Below are 20,881 nucleotides of genomic sequence, written 5' to 3'. Positions count from 1 at the left end.
TGTTCTAAGAGTTTGACAAGAAACAAAGACCAAAACAAATAAACAAATCAGAGATTTTATTTCAGGAAATTTGAAAACAGTCAGAATTTATTAACAACTCCAAATCATAGAGCATGCAAAATGCATAATAAAAGTTTAAAATTTACTCCTAGTGGAGTGAAGCCATTTGCCCTATCTTCAGGCCATTGAAGAAGTTGTTACAGGGCTTTGTCAAATTCAGGCATAATTTTGTTTCTAGAAGGTAACATTGACATTCGATTACTGACGATACTGATTTGTCAGAGAGAACGTTTTATATCATCTTTCAACTACAGTAATCCAGACAGACAGGTTCTAAGATTATGAGTTGAAATTTATCTGGATGTATATGCACATTCCTAGTCCATACGCATTTTGTATGACTTATTACTCATAATGCTCCTACATACTATACAGGTGATTATAAATTCATTTTCCTTTCATGTCCTCTGTGGATGTGAACACTTTGACTGATGTTCTCAACAATACATTTATCTCTTTCTCAGAGTAATGACAGATGAAAAGAAATGACCTATTCTAACAATATGATTATTAATTTTTTGCCAGAATTCATTTTTACTGTTTTTCCAAGCTCCCCTGGTATCATGTGTTTTCCTCATTTCTTAGTGTTCCAGTATTTCATTTCCTGCATAAAATACCTATAAGTGGATTAGAAAGCAAGCATTAAAGATAACAGTATATACTGCATTTCAGATGATGAAATGTCAGCAAAAACAGGACTCATGTTCCTAGGTGCATTTTTACACTTTGTAATGATATTTGTTCTTTTACCTGAACAAAACACTTAAAGAAAAAATGTGGAAGTCCTTGAGAAATTTTGGTACTTGGAAAAAGCTACACTTTTCATGAGACTTTTTTAATCAAGTCTGAGGGAAAAAAATACACAAACAGATCATTTTTCAAGAAAGGTGATTTTCATCTGTCCTCGACATAGATTTTGTTATAATCCAGAAATTACTATAATGAATCTTTGATCCCATCTTCCAGTCTTGACTAAGATCAAGTATGAGTCGTTCAGATACTCACATTTTGAAACTATATCTTAAGTATGGAATAGTCTGTCATTAATGTAGAGGAATACTATATAATTAATAATTTATAATTAATCTACATTACATTGGACAACTAATCAAAGGAGAATTGAGGCAGAAATACAGCAATGTTTTTAAAATACATGACAAAATAACTTATAATATGTAGGCTTGTCCAAATCTATTTAAAAACTCTTGTTGTGCATGTTCACATACTTTTGTCTATACAATTTGCAATCTATTTTCAAGGCAATATAATGCATTTTATTAAATTTGAAGAGACACAATATGATCTTAAAGGCTATACTTGACAATATATTTCTGATCTGAAAAACATGTTAAGTTTTACTCAAGTTAAAAGTCATGCCCCATAGAGCCAGGAAAGAGCAACATGAGAAATGATCTCTTGTACATGTATATTATGGTTGTGTATAATTTTTTATCCAATACAGACTCTGCTATGTGCAATGCTCATTAAATGAGTATCCAGAACTTTCTTTTTTGGAAGTTGCTTAATATAGGGACTTGTATTTATTGCATATTTTCATACCTAATTTGAAGGCACAATTAGTCTTTCCCAGCAGGATTTTAGAGGGATTATCTGTACAACACAGTGTTTGAAAAGACTGGCTCCTTTTCCTTTGCATCTACTCAATGAGGTTAGATTTCAGTAAAGATCTATCTTGGCAAAAGAAACATATTGAAGTAAAAGACTTCTTTCTACAATGGTAACAAACTCAAGGTACCTAACACCTAATTTTTCAAAATACTTTAACCTTTAGAGATGTGTTCAATGCTTCTTTGTCTGAACAAAGTATTCCTGAAATCACAGGCCAGATTATGCACATGTATTTTAGATTATTAGGCCAGTCTTCTGGGAGATATCAGCTAGTTGGAGTCCAAAAACTGCCACTGAGCATATGAAAACTAGAATTTTTGCCATTTGGTCAAACCTGGATGAAATTTTACAAAGGTAGCAAAATATTCTTTAGCACAGACACTTCTCTACCTACCATAATGTTTATAGGATCAGCATATTTATGATCCTAGCCTGGTTTTTTTAATTAAATGTACTGAACTGATATAAATTCAGTCAATCTGAATAAATTACTAGTCTGCAATATTTCAGAGTGCTCAGTCAACAACTGACATTTGGCTCTGGAAGTCACCTTCAGTCAATCCTGCTGGTAACTTTCTATTTTTCTAAGGTAATTCTACACTAACACAAGAATAGTAACACTATTTAGAAGCAAACTAGATTTGCCCACCTCATTCCCACTCATCTCCTTGTCTGTTTTTCCAAAGTGAAACTGCCTGGTTTGTGTTCTCAGAGTATTTGCTGATTCAGTTGTTTCTGTAGGGTAGAGCACAATAACTCTCATTAAATTATATAATATTTCCTTACTTGTTACAGTCACTGTGGCTGGCATCCATACCATTGAACACCAAATTGTAAAAGAATCTCTCTGCAGGAATTAATTATTATTTAAGCAGACTGGGTCAAGGGGAAAAAAAAACAAATCAAAAAGTGATATTCAAAGCATTGATACTCTGAAATTTTATTAAATGCCACAATGAACATGCAGCAGTTCAGCTTATGCAGAGCCATACTTACTTATTTATGGATCTTCATTTCCAAATAAAATTAAGAATATGAAAATAAATCTAAACACATAAATACATTGATTCTAATCTCTATAAACTGAAGTGAGAAACTACAATTTTTTCCCCAAAACCGTTCAGGACAATCAACTCCTAACTTCTGGAACTTCTTACTTGATTCAAGCATAATTAAAATTACAGCTAGAAATCAGGGCACACACTTGCATAATGAGTGAAATGAAGCACTAGAACTATTTGATGGGAAGCTTTTTGTAGGTAGTGGCAGGATTTAGATCCTTTTTGGCTGCATGTAGTGACAGACTGCTTTGAGAAATATCTTTATGTTGCCTTTTCAAGGAACACATCTTTCTGGAAGAATACCATAAAAGAAATACTTAAAATCAATCACAAAATGGTTGGGTTGGAAGGGACCTTGACGATCATCTAGTTCTAGCCTCCCCCACATAGGCAGATACACCTTACATTATACCAGGTTCTCAGAGTTTCATTCAAGCTGGCCTTAAATACTTCTGGTATTGCTGAGTCCACAACTCCTCTGGGCAACCTGTTCCAGCCTGTGTCTCACCACCCCCATAGTCAAGAATTTGTTCCTAATATGTTATTCAAACTTTCTTTCTCTTCCAGTTTGAAACCCTTCCCATTTGCTCTCTCACTACACTGTCTTGTAAAAAATCCTTCTGTCTTTCTTGTAGGCTGTCTTCAGGTACCAGAAGGTTGCAATTAGGTTACCCCAGTGCCTTCTATTTTCCAGGATGAGCAGACTCAATCTCTCAGCCTTTCCTTATACAAGAGGTGTTTCATCCCTCTAATCATCTTAGTAACACTGTTCTGGACTCACTCCAACAGCTCAACATCCATTCTGTGCTGAGGATCCCAGAGCTGGATGAAGCACTGCAGGTGGGGTATCATGAGAGGAAAGTAGAGGGCCAGAATCACTTTTCCTGACCTGCTGGGTCTGCTGCCTGTGGATGCAGCCCAGGATACATTTGTCTTTCTGAACTGCAAGCTCACATTGCCAGCTCATGCCCAGCCTCTCAGCCCCCAGCACTCCCAAGCCCTTCTCGATCTGCTCTTGATCTGTTCATCCCCCTGTTCAATGATATCAATATCACTGGTATTGGGGATTGACTCAGCCCAGGTGCAGCACCTTGGACTTGGCCTTGTTACACCACACACATTCCCATGGGCACACCTCTCAAGATTTTTGAAGTGCCTCTAGATGGCATCCTGTCCTTCAGATGTGGCAACCACACCACTCATCTTACTATTATCTGCAAATGTACGGAGGATGTACTTAAATCCTCTATTTAATTAACAAAGATATTAAATAACAGTGTTAGCAATGCAGACCCCTGAAGGACACCTGTTGTCACTGATGCCCATCAGGACTCTGAACTGTTGACTACCCTCTAGACACAACCATCCAACCACTTTCTTATCCAACCAGTCCACTCATCAAATCCATTCCTCTCCAATTTAGAGAAGGATGTTGTGGGAGACCAGTGTACACCTGTTCTGGTAAATTGTATTCTTCTGTGGTGAACAAATGAAATGCATGTGGGTTATGAGTTAAGTAGTTTGAGGACAAAATTATCCTTCAACAAACAGAAGTGTAACTCTGTGAGATTAAATGCAGACCCATATTGGTCACACTGAACTAAAACTCACTTTAAAACAGCAAAGCCAAGAAAACATTTGTGATTTGTTGAAACTAATTAGTTATCAACATGCAGCATAGTCAACAACATGAAAAATTCTGTGGTCAAAATCTACAGCAGTAGTAATGTGAGGAAAATTAAACTACTTCTAGTGAAGTTCTACCAAGGGATACAGCCAAGTAAGGGAAACAGGTAACAGGTTAAGATGCTGATTCCTCCTGTTTACTTAAGTTTCCAAATCACCAGTGTCGCAGTAGCCTTCAATCCAATGAGAAACTGAATATAAGAATCCCTATTTCTATTATTTTAGTTAATGGTAGGTTACCAAACCTTAATGGATTTAGCTAATTCCATCTAGTCAGACAAGTCACATAAGATAATAACAAGGGCCTACAAGAGCCAATAACACCCTGTATAGATTAGAAATACTTTTGACTTAGTTCTGCATAGCTCCTTCACTGGCACGTTACTTCATTTGACATCTCAGAACAACCACATCATTTTCACTTCAATCAAGTATTGCATTCATACAGAGGCAAAGATGTGTCACCTTCCCATGATATCTCATGGCAAACTGCACACACTTCAAACAATGTATATCAACAAATAGATGGCTTCGTTTCACAGTGTACATTACAGGAAAAATCTTCACTGATAGTCTATTTGTCAGTGCATTGGATGCAGCACAGTAGCACCAGACCATCTGGAGATTCCAGTGAACAAAACACTTAGGGTGAAATTCCTCCTTCATCTACTGCTCACTGAAAGGAGACAGAATAATGGGTCTTCTCTGCAGTTTGTCATAACGTCAGAAACCAGGAATTGACTGTGATGCTTTTATTTGTATTGGTATGAAAAAAGATTGAATATGCTGTAGCAGTAAAAGCAGAGGATCAAGATTAAGATTGAATCATGACAAAACACTGCTAAGATTTACTCCTCCATTCTCACAAGTGGAGGAAACTGTATTCCATATACATGCATTTTCAGTCTTCAAATGTCTCAGCACAAAACCCAGCACACTACTTGGATTCAAACAGCAATTCTCACCACATTTCTTCATGAAACCATGCACACTATTGAATTATTGTGACTCATTTGCACCTAAGGATTCACGGTCACTAATGACTTAAGAACTCCCAATGCTTTAAAGGGAAAATTAATTAACATATTTATTGGTGTAACCGTCAGGTGGAGTTTTAACAGCAATGTTAATGTCTTGAAGTGAAACATATTTTTTACAATTAGTGTGGCTTCTCATATATATGACTTTCCACCAGTCTTTCCAGTAGACACAAAGAGAAAGAAAAGAATCTTCACAGCTTTTACCATGATTTCTACTTACTGTAAAATAACATTTAGTGCTACTGTTGGAGGAAAAGTTAATTGGATTATAGGTTATACCAAAGTAAATACTGCAAATGAAATGCCAAAAAGAATGAAAAATATTCAGATATAGCTTGATTGCAGATAGAAATGTCCTCAGGAGTGAAAAATCTGCATTTTTCACATATTTTTGAAGTAATTAAACAACAATCCCACTGTAGCCATGCTATAATTAGTTTAGTAACTAAACACTGATACATTAATTTTTGCTCATGTTTGCTGTAACATACATTATAGTTGAGGAATACCAGTTGCTGTGCTTTAGTCTGATTTGCTGCTGATTAACAGCAGAAGAAGCCAAACTTAGAGCTTTTCAAGAACAGATGGTGCTTCTATCCTCTCCTTACTGGTCAGAAATTCAGAGAAAATAAGGATGAAGACGGATGTAGAAGGAAAAGAGAAGCAACCAAAAGAGGAAAAAGTTTGGCAGATCCCATAAGCAGCTATAGAAACAAATTATACCCATTTTCCACTGTGGGTGTACAAGTTTGAGGATTCACAGATGGCTGGGAATTCAGCTCCTCATCAGAGCTGAATGTGTTTCTAAGACAGTCTGAAAAGGGGGTACCGAGTGATTGCTGAATGTTATTTTTCCCACTTTTACTACTTTATAGTGTCCCTTTCTTACCTCCTTTTTCTCAAAATTAATGATCCATGCAGTAAGAATGGAAGCTTTTTTGAGGTACCAGGATATAATGGACACTGACAGTATTTGCCCAGATCAGAAAACTAAAAGTTGTTTTCACTGTGGGTTTCCTAAAGCCTAAGGGGACTTGAGGAGTTCTCATATCCTCCTACCTACTCCTTATAAATAAAACCATGACTCACTTTTAAAAATTTGGTATCAAGTGAGTCATTTTTTTTGCACGAGTAGATTGAGACACCTTAATTTGGTGGTCTCCATTTCTCTACCAAGAGGGCAGGAATGCTTCAAGATTCTTGGAAATACAACCAAATGTAAAGTAAGGCTCTCTGCTTCCATAGAGATAAAGAACCCCTTCTTAACTGTACTGAATAAACATTCACTCAGTATTTAGGTGCTAGAGTAAGTAATTAGGTGCTAGAACACAGTGCCAAAAACAAATTTGCTGCTGTTGACAAGGTATTGTCCATATTTATTCCAAGCCACAAAAATGTCAGTTTGGATCCAGGAATTTTCATATATTGATTATATCTCTTTATTCAAAGTCCACCAGCTTCTCAGACATCTTTTATTTCTGATGATGCTCAATTTGCCATCCAATTTTCCCAGGCTTTGTATGCTAGGACTTGCACTAATCTCTTCTTTTAAATTTTAAAAAATCTAGTATCTCACCCTTCTAGCACGTGTTCCTATTGAGTAGTGTTGTGAAAGAAGTAAGAAACTTGTTTTGATCTCTGCCAGACTCAGCAATGGACCTCTCATACAACTGCATGACTTACTGCATGATTTTCATTCTCTGTGGTGACCCTCTTGAAATTTCATCAATACAGTTCAACTTGTCGAACTATCAGTGAAAAGAAACTGCAGCAGCCTTGCTGAGCCTCTGTTTGCTTCTGTCATGGAGTTCATGGAGACTCTCAATAATGGGAAAACTAAAGGTCCACATGTGCCCTGCTTTACAACAGAAAAATCCAAGCATGTCCTATCAGATGCAGGCATTTAGTCTTTCTGTAAATAAAGTAGTTTAACTCTGTTTCTCACCACAGAATAAATGCAATTGCATTTAGACTTACTATCTTTAGAAAACTGATAGAGATTTCATAACAAGAGAAAGGCAAGACTGCTAGAAAGAATCTTTAAATATTTAAAATGCTTCCAAAGCTAAGATAGCTGCAAGGAAGATTTCTCTGTGTTCTGCTAAGTTAAGTAGAACTCTCCTGGGGTACATACTAAAATACCTCCTGTTTTACAGGGCTGGTACAATCATGTTAGGGGTGTGTAAGTGTTTTGATGTGCCAGACACTGAAGAAAGGATATTTATATATATGATTAATTAATATTTGATTAATAATATTTCTAGGTTACATTACCAATAAATAATTAGTGCCTAATAATTTCATAAATAAACATCTAAAGACATGAAAAACATAAAATGGCATGAAATGAAAGTCTAGAATGCAGAAATAGTAGACAGATTCTGTCTACATATGTTGGTGTTTGAATTACAGGGAAATGTTATTTCCACAAACCTTTACTTCACCAAAATCACTCTGGGCATGAAACAAGACAGGAACATTTATTCTCCTTCATTGTTCTTAATGAACTGCTGAAAAACAAATTTAGCAGAGGGGAGAGTTAAACTGAAGTTTTCATTTTCTGGAATGAAACTATTATATTAACCGTTATTCCTTCCCTATATATACTATCACATATTTCAAAACTCTTAATACTTTCATGCAACAATGAAGCAGTAATTTACCTACAGCTTCTCTCAGCAAAATGCTGTGTTTGAATCTTCATTCCCTTCCACTTACAATACAGTCTCCTATAGGCCATATTTCCAAACTGATCTAGAGAGCTGCAGGTTTTTTGTGTGGCAAAAGATTTTTGCCATTTGCTTGCATGATTTAAAGACAATCTTCTCCAAAAAAGACTAAAGAAAATGCAGAACATAACTCTAAAATCTCAAAACATCCAAGTCTGCTTTCCACTATTCATTGCAAATATCTCTCTGGACTTATCACACCTGTGAATAACAAGAAGGTAGTAAAACACCTCAGTCATAAATAATAGCAGTGAACATATAATGTCCTACACAAAACATGGCACATATCTTAAATACTAATTCAATCAGTATTACATAGAAGTTCTTTGAAAAATGAATTACCTTCCATCTCACAGTTGAAGATAACATCCTGTCATGTCTAATCACTGGGAAAAAAACCACAGATGCCACAGGCCAGTCCATGTTTAATTATACTTAACTCTATAATAGGAATGGTCAAGTATTAAACTTCTTTAAAAAGAAAATTCTGATATTTCAAGAAAAACCCTTGAACTTCATGAATCTTCAGAAAGGTTGAGAACGTTAATTAGTAGGCCAGGAGATAGCTTTTATCTTTTAATGCATTTACCGATATTTGGGGGTTTTCTCCCAATCCTCTGAAATTACATCTCAAAAGACAGAATACTTCTGCAGAGAAGCGCTGTTTAAAAACCCAAATGTTTGAAAATCCCCAGAAGACACATGAAACAAAAGAGCCATAAAAGTAATGGCTGAAGTTATTGCTGCTAGTGCTTCTTATTTGCTAACATTTATTGCAACACAAAATGCTGGAGCAGCAAACTGCAATTTTCCTCTTTGTACTAAAGATATTGTTGCAAGTAGAAAGACTTGTGGGTGGGACTTATTTCAGGTTTAAACACCTACAAAAGATATCTGTAACAGAGTATGGAGGGTAACCTATTGCAGTTACTGAAACACAGCAAACAATTCAATACCTAATCACCATGTGTCTTCAGACAGATAGGCTGAATTACTTGCTAGACTTCATCGACCTCATGGGAAACTTAAACTTCTTACAGCCAGCCTGTTCTAGCACTGCATCTCACACTTGGTGCATTTGATTGAAAACCAAAACAAAACAAATTGATATTAAACCACAATCAGTGCTAGAAATATAACCATTATGGTACATTCATCTATCTATCTATCTCTCCAATGGTTATGATTATGCTTCATTATGGAATGACTAGTAAACCCTGTAATTATACAATCAATATCTCACAGAGTACAAAGTAATTTAAAACATATATTAGAAATAGAATAACAAATACTTTGATGCTTCATCAGACTAAGGAAAGGAAAATGTCACTCATACTGAAAGATCTGATTCTCAGGAAATGCTTTTTACCCATCAGTAAAATTTTCTTTTACAGAGCAATCTAGTAGCCTTGCAGACATCCAGCTGCCCAGAGCACATATTGTCATATTGAAATCTTTCCCCAATGACTCCTCTCTGTATTCCATTCATCTTCATAAAATTCCTAGCAAGTCCTAGCAGCTCAGCAGGAGTCAAAGAGGAGATGTCAGGACAGCAGCTGGACGCTCCCACACGGGCACATCTGCTCACGACCTGCCGCGGCCAGACCCAAAGGTCCTTGGCAGGCGTCGCACGGCGCCTCCAGAGCAGAGAAAATTAATGCTACTGATGCAGGGAGGCAAACACACTTTGTTGGAGGGTGTCTGTGCTGAGTAAATGTACAAAAAAAGCATGCCAGAATACTAAATCAGGGCAACTAGTGTGTGATGGCTTTTCAGTCAAGAATTTTTTTCAAGCACAAATTTGGCATCAGTTTTGATGGTATCTGGATGAGTAAGAAGATTCTCCTAAAAGCAGTACTTTTACTGGTGTAAATAATTAATAGGCAAAGTCAGCATAATGGTGATATGCTCACCAGTATTAGGTAGGAGTTACTGAGTTACATCTTCCCTACTCACTATTCAATTCTGTATTAATTCATAAATTGTGAGTTACAAAGGGTTATGATAAGTATACTTCTGCCAACAAAGAAAATTAACCTTAAGAAAAATACAGCTTTTTTTAATACACAGACCAATGGGATGTTCAAGAAAGTTAATAATTTTTTATTATTTATGGGTACACAAAAATCTTCCTATTTTTAAAATAATTTAGATGTTCTAAAATTATATAACTACAAGGGTAAATAAGTTTATTTTTCTCCTTAACTCCTGCTTTCAGCTTCCAAAATACTTTTTCTAAAACCTTTAATCTCAATTCAGATGTGTCTTTTATATGTACTAAAGAAAATTCTCTTGACCACACCACATCTTGCCCAATCTAGAGCAGGTCTGTGAAGAAAATGTGTGTGTGGGGTAAATGTACTTTTAATTTAGGTTGGCTCTAAAGTTCACAGGAAAAATTTCAGCTGCTGCCCAAACAATTTACATTCTCCTTTTTTTTTTAATGGGTTTCGCAGGTACATATATTTCTTTTGCAAGCTTTTTTTTTTTCCAACTTCTGCAGGCTGTGTAGCTTGCTTTTTGCTGTGTTCTCTCCAACAATTTGGCTCCTTTCACTAAGGCCAAGTATCAGAGACTAATTACATCTTGCAGTTTCATATTTCATTTTTCACTGATTGGAAAGAGAACTATACATTTAGCTCGGACCAGCTGCCTAATTTTTTTAAGATCTGAAACTAAATTAATCTGTGAGATGATTCCATCCTTGGATATGATGCTTTCAACTTCTCACAGCACACAAGTGCAACCTACAGCCATGTCATTCCGTGTCCTGACTACTTTTCACTGTACTGCTGAGCCCACCCATTATTTCACCACTCAGGACTACATTTTGCCTGCATGCTTGTGGCACTCAGACAAGTTTCAAAAAGAAAGTGACTGGCTGAGCCTGGATCGCACTGGCAAGCTCTTATCAGTTTGACTTTGTTCCCTCCTCCTTTAGGAGACAACTGTCATCTGCGTGTGCATAAATCCAAAGCTCAAGGGTTTTTTGTCTCTGACCTTCTCCAGCTAGAACTGGGGTGCATCTATATGTGGCTGTGGCAGCCTTCCAGTCTCTCAGCAAAACTGCTTGTGTGGTTCATGCTATTTAAGTCACCTGTACGTTTTCAGGCTTGCTCAGCTGCACTGTCCTTTATAGTAGCTCCTTTTTATATGTTGCCTCTGGTTTCATGTTAGTAAATGATTACCCTTTTTCTTTCCTTTACACAATTTCAAAAGACATCTTATCATGACAAATCTAAGCCTAAACATATTTCAAAGAATTATTCTCAGAAGAAAAAACAACAGCACAAACCACAGAACTGTATTTATATTAAAAACACAGCAACAGGAAAATTAGCATAAGACATAACTTCTGAAGAAGTGGAAATAAAACAGAATAATGCACACTAATCAATGACACTAATGAGGCTGGCAAAATCCCAATTACACCATTTTATCTGTGAGTACAGTCTCTACTTATGACTTATAACATTGATCAGGTAGTAAAACAGATGTGTTTTGTTAATCTCTAAGAGTCAAGGTCAGAGTTATTCAGCTGAATCCTAGGAGGAAAAATTCGGCCAATACCATGACAACCATTATTTACTTCTATTGTGCCTTGAATTTAAAATTCTTACAAAAAAAGTGTTACCATTGAACAATATTTTGCATAGGTGAGATGCACAACAATTGTTAGTAACATAGCAATTATGGCTGAATTAGATATTTGAATATGATTATAGACTTTTCCTTTTATTTTTGACAATATGACCCAGAAGGCTTCACACAATATCACGTCCTTATTGTGCCAGACAACAAAAGGGATGCAATGAAGATAAACACTGAACATGACTGGACTTGACAGAAAAGCACCATAAATCATAAATCTGCAAATCAAATATCATCAGAATTATCAGTGGCAGGTCTAGAGACTCTAATACTGTGTTATATACCATGAATGTATTAAACTTTAGTAAATTTGATAAGCACTTAGGAGTGCACTGTCTTTCTGGGGTGTTTGTTTTGCTCTACTGGCCATTAAATATATAATAGATTAATAAATAAATAGATTAATAAATAATAGTTTAACTACTTAAAACCAAAATTCTTAATGTTAAAAAAAAAGGAAACATTTCCAGAATAAGTCTCTAAATCAGATTGATTTTGAAAAGGCTTTTGTAAATGCAATTTATTTGCCTAGGAACAATTAGCTTGGCAATCACATCTGGTTTTCTATCACACTGGTTAACATTAATATGAAAGGATCAAAAAGATCTTTGATTTTCAGAACCTCCCCAACAAAATTTCAATTAAAAAAGGTCAGTTCTATAAGTGACTGAAAAACAAGAAAGAAAGGAGCAGCAAAAGGAAAACTTCTGAAATATTTCTATCAACTTTATTTTGTAGTAGCAACCACACTATATTTAACTTATTGCTGGGTTGACTGAAACAAAACCAAAATAAAGTCCATAATTTCACACAGTGAAAGATAACTTTACAAATTGTCTCAAGTATTTTGATACCTATTAAAATTTTATATGGTGTGATTTTGGCCACAGGTCAATTAACTTAGCATGAAAAATGAGGCTATTTCACTGTAAAGAAGCCATTTTCATAGACTTCTCTGGGACAAAAATCTCAGTTTGCAAATTTTTTGAGGGTAAATCATGAGACCTTTATCACTCATTTTGGTCCTCTAAGCTCTCTCAATTGCCACCTTAGGCTAGGAAGTCATTTGTTTGCTTTAATTTGTCAGAGCAGCACAGACTTCCTTAAAATGATATTATGAATTTTTGGAATCAGATGAAAACAGAGAAGACAAAGTGTGAATTTAAAATCCAGAAGCTGCATGAATTGATAGATGGTAACACTTGATTCTCAGAGATATTATTATCCTCAGCTCTTTCACTGGCAGCAGCCTTCATGCTAAGTTGAATGAAATAACCTAGGGACATAATTCAGTGGCGGACCTGAAATTTTTAAGTTACTGGTTGTATTTGATGATCTTTTCCAACTTTAATGATTCCATGAACTGGCTGAAGAACTCTTATTAACAGAAAGGAGAAGACAGTATCAGGCTACCAAAAGCAGCATAATAAACCTTCAGTGCAAATTCTAGCCTCTGTTGATGTTTAGATTCCCCTAAGTACTGAAGATGCTTATTAATCTTTGAAATCAAAGACCTGTTGATGACTGAAATACTCTAGAAATTGAGCAAGTTGAAAAAGTTTCTGCCACACCAATTTATTGGAAGCTGAAGTGAAGGAAGGCTGAATTTAACTCTGGGAGTCATCTTCATCTGCCTCAGGATTGAGAAAATGACAGCACAGCACATGGCTTTGCTGCATCCATAAAGTGGTCGTCTCTCTGCAAAAGCAACAATGCTTGCTAGCTTTTAAATTAGCTCACTATGAGTATGAGGGTTTGAATGAAATTACAACTTGGGAGTAATAAAGTAATGAAACCATCATACGAGTTAGTTCAAGTTGTAGAGCAAGAAAGAGGAGGTATCTGAGGCACAATTTATGTGCTTTGCCTCTAAAGGTACTGCCTCAGTTCTGCTAACACCAGCACTTCAGCAGCTTTCCATCTCTATCTATCCATGTCCATATCTATCCATATCCCTGTACAAGTGGCAGCATGGGGACTGGGACTAAATTCTCAAATTGACATACGGTCTTAGTTAAAGTGGTTCGAATGCTACCAGGTGTTCCATGCACAGAGTCCCATATTCAGGTCCACATTTCCAAACAAAACATCTGATGACATGGAATATTTTGAAGAACGATTTAAGCCCCTTCTGTTTTAAATAACAATGTTATGAAGAAAAGAATGGGATGAGGAAAGTATTCAAAGATTCACGTTGTGATAGTTAACATAAATATGCCGAAAATAATTGGAAATCAAGACTTGGCATGATAGGCACTAATGCACATCTATGGAACCAAAAAAATGTCTCCAAAATAATATCAGAAGAGTGAGATGCAAAAAGCCAGGCAATTTCAGTTTTCAGCACAACAATAAGTACTCTCCAGAAGTAAACTCTTATATTAACAAAAGGAAACAGTAAGAGAAAAACAAGTCACTGAATCTGCACCCCCATTTTGCAAACATTAACAAATTTCTTTAAGAACAGAAGACAGTACTTCCAGGAATTTGGTATAGAGTGAAAACTCAAATAAAATTACTGACAAAAACAAGACCTCAGCAGGTATAGATACATAGTTGTCATAATATTTTATTTAAAAGAATCATCAGTTGCATGTGTAAAAAAGATATTGATTTTTCTTTAGGATCAGAAGATTTCTAGACTCCTTAATATGTAATGATAAATGTATAATACAGAAAACAGAAATGTTGCTCCTATTAATTTTAACTTTTATCCAAATCTGGCTTCTGAAATGCAGAAAAAGAGGTTCCCAGCCTAAAATCAGCCTAAAAACTCAGACTAGACTACCTGCATGAAATATGTCCAGCAATTAAAAAATAATATAGACAGAATAAGTGGTTTATTGATTTTGAGTTAATATTTAACCTTTATTCTCTATGGATCATTTATAGTTTATCTTGTGTCTGAATTCAACAACCTAGGTGTAAGTTTGTCCGGGTACAAGTTCACAGTTCCAAGAGTTGGCACTTGTTCCATAGTTTTGCTTAAGGAAAAGGGTGGACATAGCAGGGACAAGATGAAAAACATAAAAAAAGGTCACAGACATAAGAATAATTAATAATTTATAAGAAAATATGCATTTTTCTTTTGCTCCAAAGCATCTTAGGGATTTGAGGCTAGAACACTGTTTACCCTACCAAAATAAGGCCACCTCTTTCAGTGGGCATGTAGGACTGCTCTACACCCAGTGCTTAGGTAAAAAAAAAAAAAAAAAAAAAAAAATCACATCTTTTTGTCAATATAATTCTACAGAAAAAAGGCTTCCCTGGGTAACAACATTTACAAGTAGCAAAGAAGGATGGCAAAAGAAGACAGGGTACATTGAGAACAGCTCAGAAAGCTGAGGTATGAAGACTGCATTTACATCATGCTATCTATATATGCCTCTGGATTACTCCTAACTAAAACTGGCAGCTAGATTCCCCCCTCATTCTTTTTACATGTTCAGCAAATCAGCAAATACTCACCTTCTACTCTGTACTTCCCTGAGCTCTTTACAATCTTTGCTGATATTCACACTTCAAGTGAAATGCACTGGGCAAGAAAAGTCAGGCAATTATACAATGCTCTGGACAGCAACCCCACGTAAGCCTGGGAACTTCCAAACTACATATTCTGCCTTGGCGCTTGAAGAACCAAAAAGAAAATTATTCAGCATTGATACAGACCTTTGGACTTTTGAGATTTATTAATTTTAACATTCCTGTAGGGATTCATTTGGACACAACAACTCAACAACTGAGTAGAAACTGACAGTTCCTTGAGAAGAAGTAAATATTGCCCATAATCTACAAAAAAAGAAACTGAGATACCTAGAAGTCTAAGAACTCTTAAACTAAAATACCTAGAGCTTTTTTCTCTTGAAATCCATCCTTAGAAACTAGACATATGGTTTGATTACCAAGCATGTCAAATTCCAAATAATCTCCTTGATTTCATACTATCCAACAGGGTCAAACATCTGTGCATGGGTCTGACACGACTGTCATCTGAAATGGCCCTAAGGGAGATATCAGTTGTGCATTTTGAGTGTCATGAACCTGGCAATTAGATGAGCTGCTAAAACAGCAAAATTCTTCTCTCCAATTGGCTTGGTTCAGTGTTCAGAGTAAGGGAAGTGAACACTTTGGAAAGAATGATCCTTTTTTTTTTGAATAATGAAATGTATATATTTTTAAAATCCTCATGTCCATCATTTCTCCAGAAGTTTTTTAATCTTGCCTCATTTGTTTTAGAGGACCTTGCCAGCTCCTTTCTTACCTTATTTTTTCTTGTTTTCCAAAACCTTATTTTTTCTTGCTTCAGCAATTCCTACATAGCACTAATAGACAATATCCCAAAATAATTGCTTCTCTTAAATTTTATTGCAGCTGTGTCTCTTGTCTGTCTACAACCCTGTTTCAGCTTCTGATACCCTTCCATATCAAGTACCAGATGTTCGTCGTGGATTCAACATCAGCAGGGAACCTGGCAAAGATACAGTGGAGCTGACAGATAACCAAGGTGTAAAAACTATCCTCACTGATAATAAGGTCAAAGGAAAAAAGTAAATTGCCTTTTTGCATCAGTTTTGACTGCAAAACAGCTTAGGAAGCTTCTAATTTTAACCTAAAGGGGAAAGCTGAGAAAAACTTGCTCAGCTGGAATAGCTTGCTCTATTCAAATATCAAAGATATTTCGGAAGGACTCAGAAAAAAGAACATTAAAACAGGATTCATCACTCAGTTTCTCTAGGAATTAAATTAGTACTGAACCATCATTCAAAGCAGCCTCAGTATCAGAAGACAACAGCTAATAATAAAAATAATGGCAATTTCTTAAGTGCCCCGTTATACGGATTTCTGGCCAACACAAAGATAGTGTAACACAAAGTCAGTAGACACATAGTAACTATGGTGAAGTTTTTTTTTTTTTAAAGCTTTTGTTTTAATCAGAATTTTAAAAGTTATTGTCGGGAATTTTAATAAACTCAGTGAGAATTGAATATAAGAGAAATGGATGAAAAATAATGGGGAAACAAGGGCTTTCAACTAAAGCCAAGAGGAGCTTCAGAGACCAAGAAAATATGATTGGTATTCACCATTTTAAAATTATTCACAGTAACCAAGAATAAGGCTGACACCAAGGAGTTGATGAAGGAAGCCCTGTTGTTAAGGAGCTGAATTTAACCTTTCATTTTAGTGACTGATAAAAAGTATGTGAACATACATGAAGAACAATTCTAACCATATCTGCACGGTGTATTAAATTATCTGTTGCCAAAGGAAGAAAAAGGATGCTGCAGATGTTGATGGTCCTCTCAACATATAGTGGTTTTCATCAGTGATTAGAAAGACAAGCAGAATGATAATGGTTAAGACAGAAATGCAGGAATGTACCTGGATAGGTTTGCATTGAAATCTGAAGATGTAGGAATCTATTATATATAAAAAATTATATAGAAAAAAGAAATAGGAAGGGTTTTTTTTTTAATTTTATTTTTCTCATGCAAGGCCTACTGGACACTTGAAAATTTACAACGCATAAGCCTAAAAAAGCAAAAAATAAGGACTACTTTTTGTTTTAACAAGTAATCCAATTATGAAACTCATTGCCACAGATTGTGAGAGAAGTCAATTGTGTAAACAGTATCAAGAAGTCTTTGTCCATCAAAAAGTATTTATTTCCAGAATTTCAGTACTTCGGGAAGATTTACATCATAGTTGCTGCTCCTTTTTCATATTTTCTAATGCTCTAACCATTTTTTAAGCTCTTTCTGTGTCTACATCTGCTCTTCTGTAATATTATGCCCTAAACTCCTAGCTGTACAGCAAGATTTGTCTCTTTCTCCCACACATGATTTGATGCTGCAAAGCTACTCTTTGGTTACTGATCCTCTGTGTATCACACAGCCCACTACAATTCTCATCCTTCAGCTCCTGTCCTTACAAACCCCTTCCTTCTGTCAGCCTGCTAACATTAATTTATGCTTATAGTTTCTGCTCCAATTTAATTTCCTCAAATTATCTTCCCTTGTCTTCTAGTCCTTTGTTATTCTACCTGTCCTTCCACTGACCCTTGTCCCTCTTGGCTACCTGATGTATTATCTCTATTCAAATCACTGTCTTTCTGGGATTTCTTTTCACTTACTAGCCTGGAAATCTAACTGTCCACTGCTTCTGCTGCCTGTACAAATCCTGCTTGTTTAAAATGTTAATAACTACTGTGGATGTTATCAAGTAGGTCAAATTTCCAGTCCCCAGACAAATTACAGAACTAAATAGGAGCTACATCTGCAATCTCCATTTTACTACCCATGCTGCAGCGCATACTTTAGATAAAATATTATGTACAGACTCACAAAGGATTTCCCAAATAAGCGATCTTCTTCTATTTGGTTTGATTTCAGGGCATAGGAAGTGGTACCACAGTTCCTGCTTGCAGGGCATTATTTTAGATTATTCAGTGATCCTATTGCAGAAGTACCTGTAGGTCTGTGACATGTATTAAATTAGGAAGCAGAGGAATAGCTGGTTTATCAGCTCTCACTTACTGATAAAAACTGCTTAAATCTACCTGTAAGAGGCACATCACTCGACAAAGAGGCAAAAAGGATCAGCCAGAAGTCACACAGAGCAGCGAGAGTTAAGACCAGTGTGAGAAAAGAGACAGCAGAGAGAGAAATACAAGCTGCAAATCTGACTGGGGAAAGCTTTCAAAAGAGAAATCATAACTTGACTTTCCAGTTTCCAGAGGCATAAATAGGCAGGTTAGAGTAAAAGGAAAAATAAAGTGTAATGTTCTTAAGCAGCTGAATGTCATATTATACCAAAATCCTTACAAAAATTAGAAAGATCAGCTTTGCCTGACCATATATGCACTTAGACCTCACAATATAATGTTCCTTAATTTATTGACATACTTAATAAAATTGGTCTGAATCTTGTGTGCATATCCCACATTTTGAAATCTTTAATAAACATGTTGGAGACTTTTTTGAATTATTGAGTGCACTTCTGGAAGTAATGCTCTTTGAAATTAGATGAATGATTCTACAAACAATTCCACAGTCACCAGAAACAGCCATCAAAATGTTATTACCTCTAGTTTGGTGCTGAAAGCAAAGTGGTGAATTCATTTGATATGTGCAGCTACATGTACCAAAACATCTCTCTGTGATACTAAAAAATAGCAAAAATTTATGGAACTGTAGGTAACAAAATAAGATAAAAGCTGTACATGCCATGAAAACCCTAGTGTTAGCTATTCCTGCCATTGCTAAAATGTAGGAATGTGAAATCACAGCAAGCAGGTTCAGCGAATCCTGGGCCAACAAGTAACAACTGTTCTACTAAATAAAAAGGGCAAGGTCTCTAAAACTTGACGTAAGGGGCAAACAGAGCTTGTGTACCAACAGTTAAACATTTCATACCCCAAAACAGGTGGTCTTGCCTAGGCACATATTAAAAACATGTCCTGATCAGAGCATCTTTGAAGGGAGCATGGACGCTCTCTGGAAATGTGTTGGCACAGCCAAGAGCTCTCATAAGAAGTGTGTTATGAGATTCTGAGGAGAATTGTTAGGGATGAATGTGTGACAGTGCTCAAAGCCAGAGTCCTGCTGAATTTACTGATGTGGTTGCAACTAGAGGAAACACCTTGCCTTCATTTCTGTGCTTAACCTTTCACAAACTTTCATTCTGGATGCTTCAAGGAGATCAAGCCACTTGATTAATTTTTCCTGCTGCATGCAAGTGCAGATACTCTTTTCCAAAACAAGAAGAGTCAAAATTTTACTCAGAGCACTACTTTCCCTGATTCTTCAGCAGCCCACTGGGATTGCACCACTACACCCAAGTGACATGTTACTATCAGGACACACACACTGCCAGCTGGTGCAGTGGGAGTTCAGTTTTCCTTAGGTAGGTCATGTTCCTGATCTCCCTTCTTCTTCCCCTTAAACCAGTGTCTGTGCTATCTGCAAGAAGAAATTTAACACTTTGTTTCCTGCAGCTGGCTTTGCCCAGGTAAGCATCTAACCAGAGTTAGATGCAGATAATGAAATGCAGATAAGGCAAAATGCAGATAAGAACTCTGAAAATTGCTTCACCCTCCAAGATTCTAAGATGAGTTGGCTGTACTTAGTGGTCATTCAATTCTGGCAATTAGTCAATAATTTAATTATGTCTGTCAGTGGAATTTCTAGGAGAAGTATTATAATATGAAGACCAGAAATCTTTGTGAGCAGAAATTATATTGAAATTATATTGGACTTAGCATTAACAGTTTAAAATACTTCCCAGAAAAATAGGTACTATTTTTATTAAGAGCTGGTTTTACCATTAATGTAAATTAAGGATGTTTGGTATCAACAGTTTACACAACTTGTTTCTTCATATAACACCAAGGAAAATACTGAACTACAGCTGGCATGTAGTTTCCCACTACATTTACATGCAGACTTCAATGGACACTGGGAGATTTCTTCCTCTTTTATCAATTTCTGTTTAATTGCAAACACTTTGTGTTCAGTTTTAATCCTAGCTGAAGAACTATGTCTGAATTGTCAATTAAGTTTCAACTATTTCAGCCAAATTAAGCTCAGTTTTCATTAGTAATTGCATAGCCTGAATTAAGAGGTATTCTTTTAACAAACTTCTAACTATCTTTTAATGAGATAAAACTCAAGTGATATCATTTGTCTACATAAGTAGTCCTTGAATGTATTTCACACTGCTTTTGCACTTTAATACCACTTAGATTAACATTTCCTTTTCATTTGTTCTTCACGCACTCTGCAAACAGTCACTGGCCAAAAAAAGAAATGTGGAAACCAGCAGCCAAATCTCTGTAACCCCAGTAGAGCACTCTAGCCAATTGTACACAGAAATGGGTTTCCTTTTCCTCCTTCTTGGAGAATCCTGTATTATCTTCTGGGAAAAAAAGAAACAGCTTCACATGCCAAATCCTGCCTCGTCTCTCCAGGACTGCTGGGTGATTAAGAGACTCTTGAAGATGTGTCTGAGTATCCTAATCAGAAAACTT

General features: G+C 36.0%; 1 protein-coding gene across 1 annotated transcript in view; it reads right to left on the bottom strand.

Annotated features, from left to right (window-relative positions):
• The window catches only part of NALF1 (NALCN channel auxiliary factor 1), a 445,199-nt gene that overhangs the window by 301,291 nt on the left and 123,027 nt on the right, over positions 1 to 20,881 (bottom strand). The window lies entirely within an intron of this gene.

The sequence above is a fragment of the Agelaius phoeniceus genome, chromosome 2 (genome assembly GCF_051311805.1).
Source record: "Agelaius phoeniceus isolate bAgePho1 chromosome 2, bAgePho1.hap1, whole genome shotgun sequence".
Lineage (NCBI taxonomy): Eukaryota > Metazoa > Chordata > Aves > Passeriformes > Icteridae > Agelaius > Agelaius phoeniceus.
This window is presented reverse-complemented; position numbering and strand designations above follow the sequence as displayed.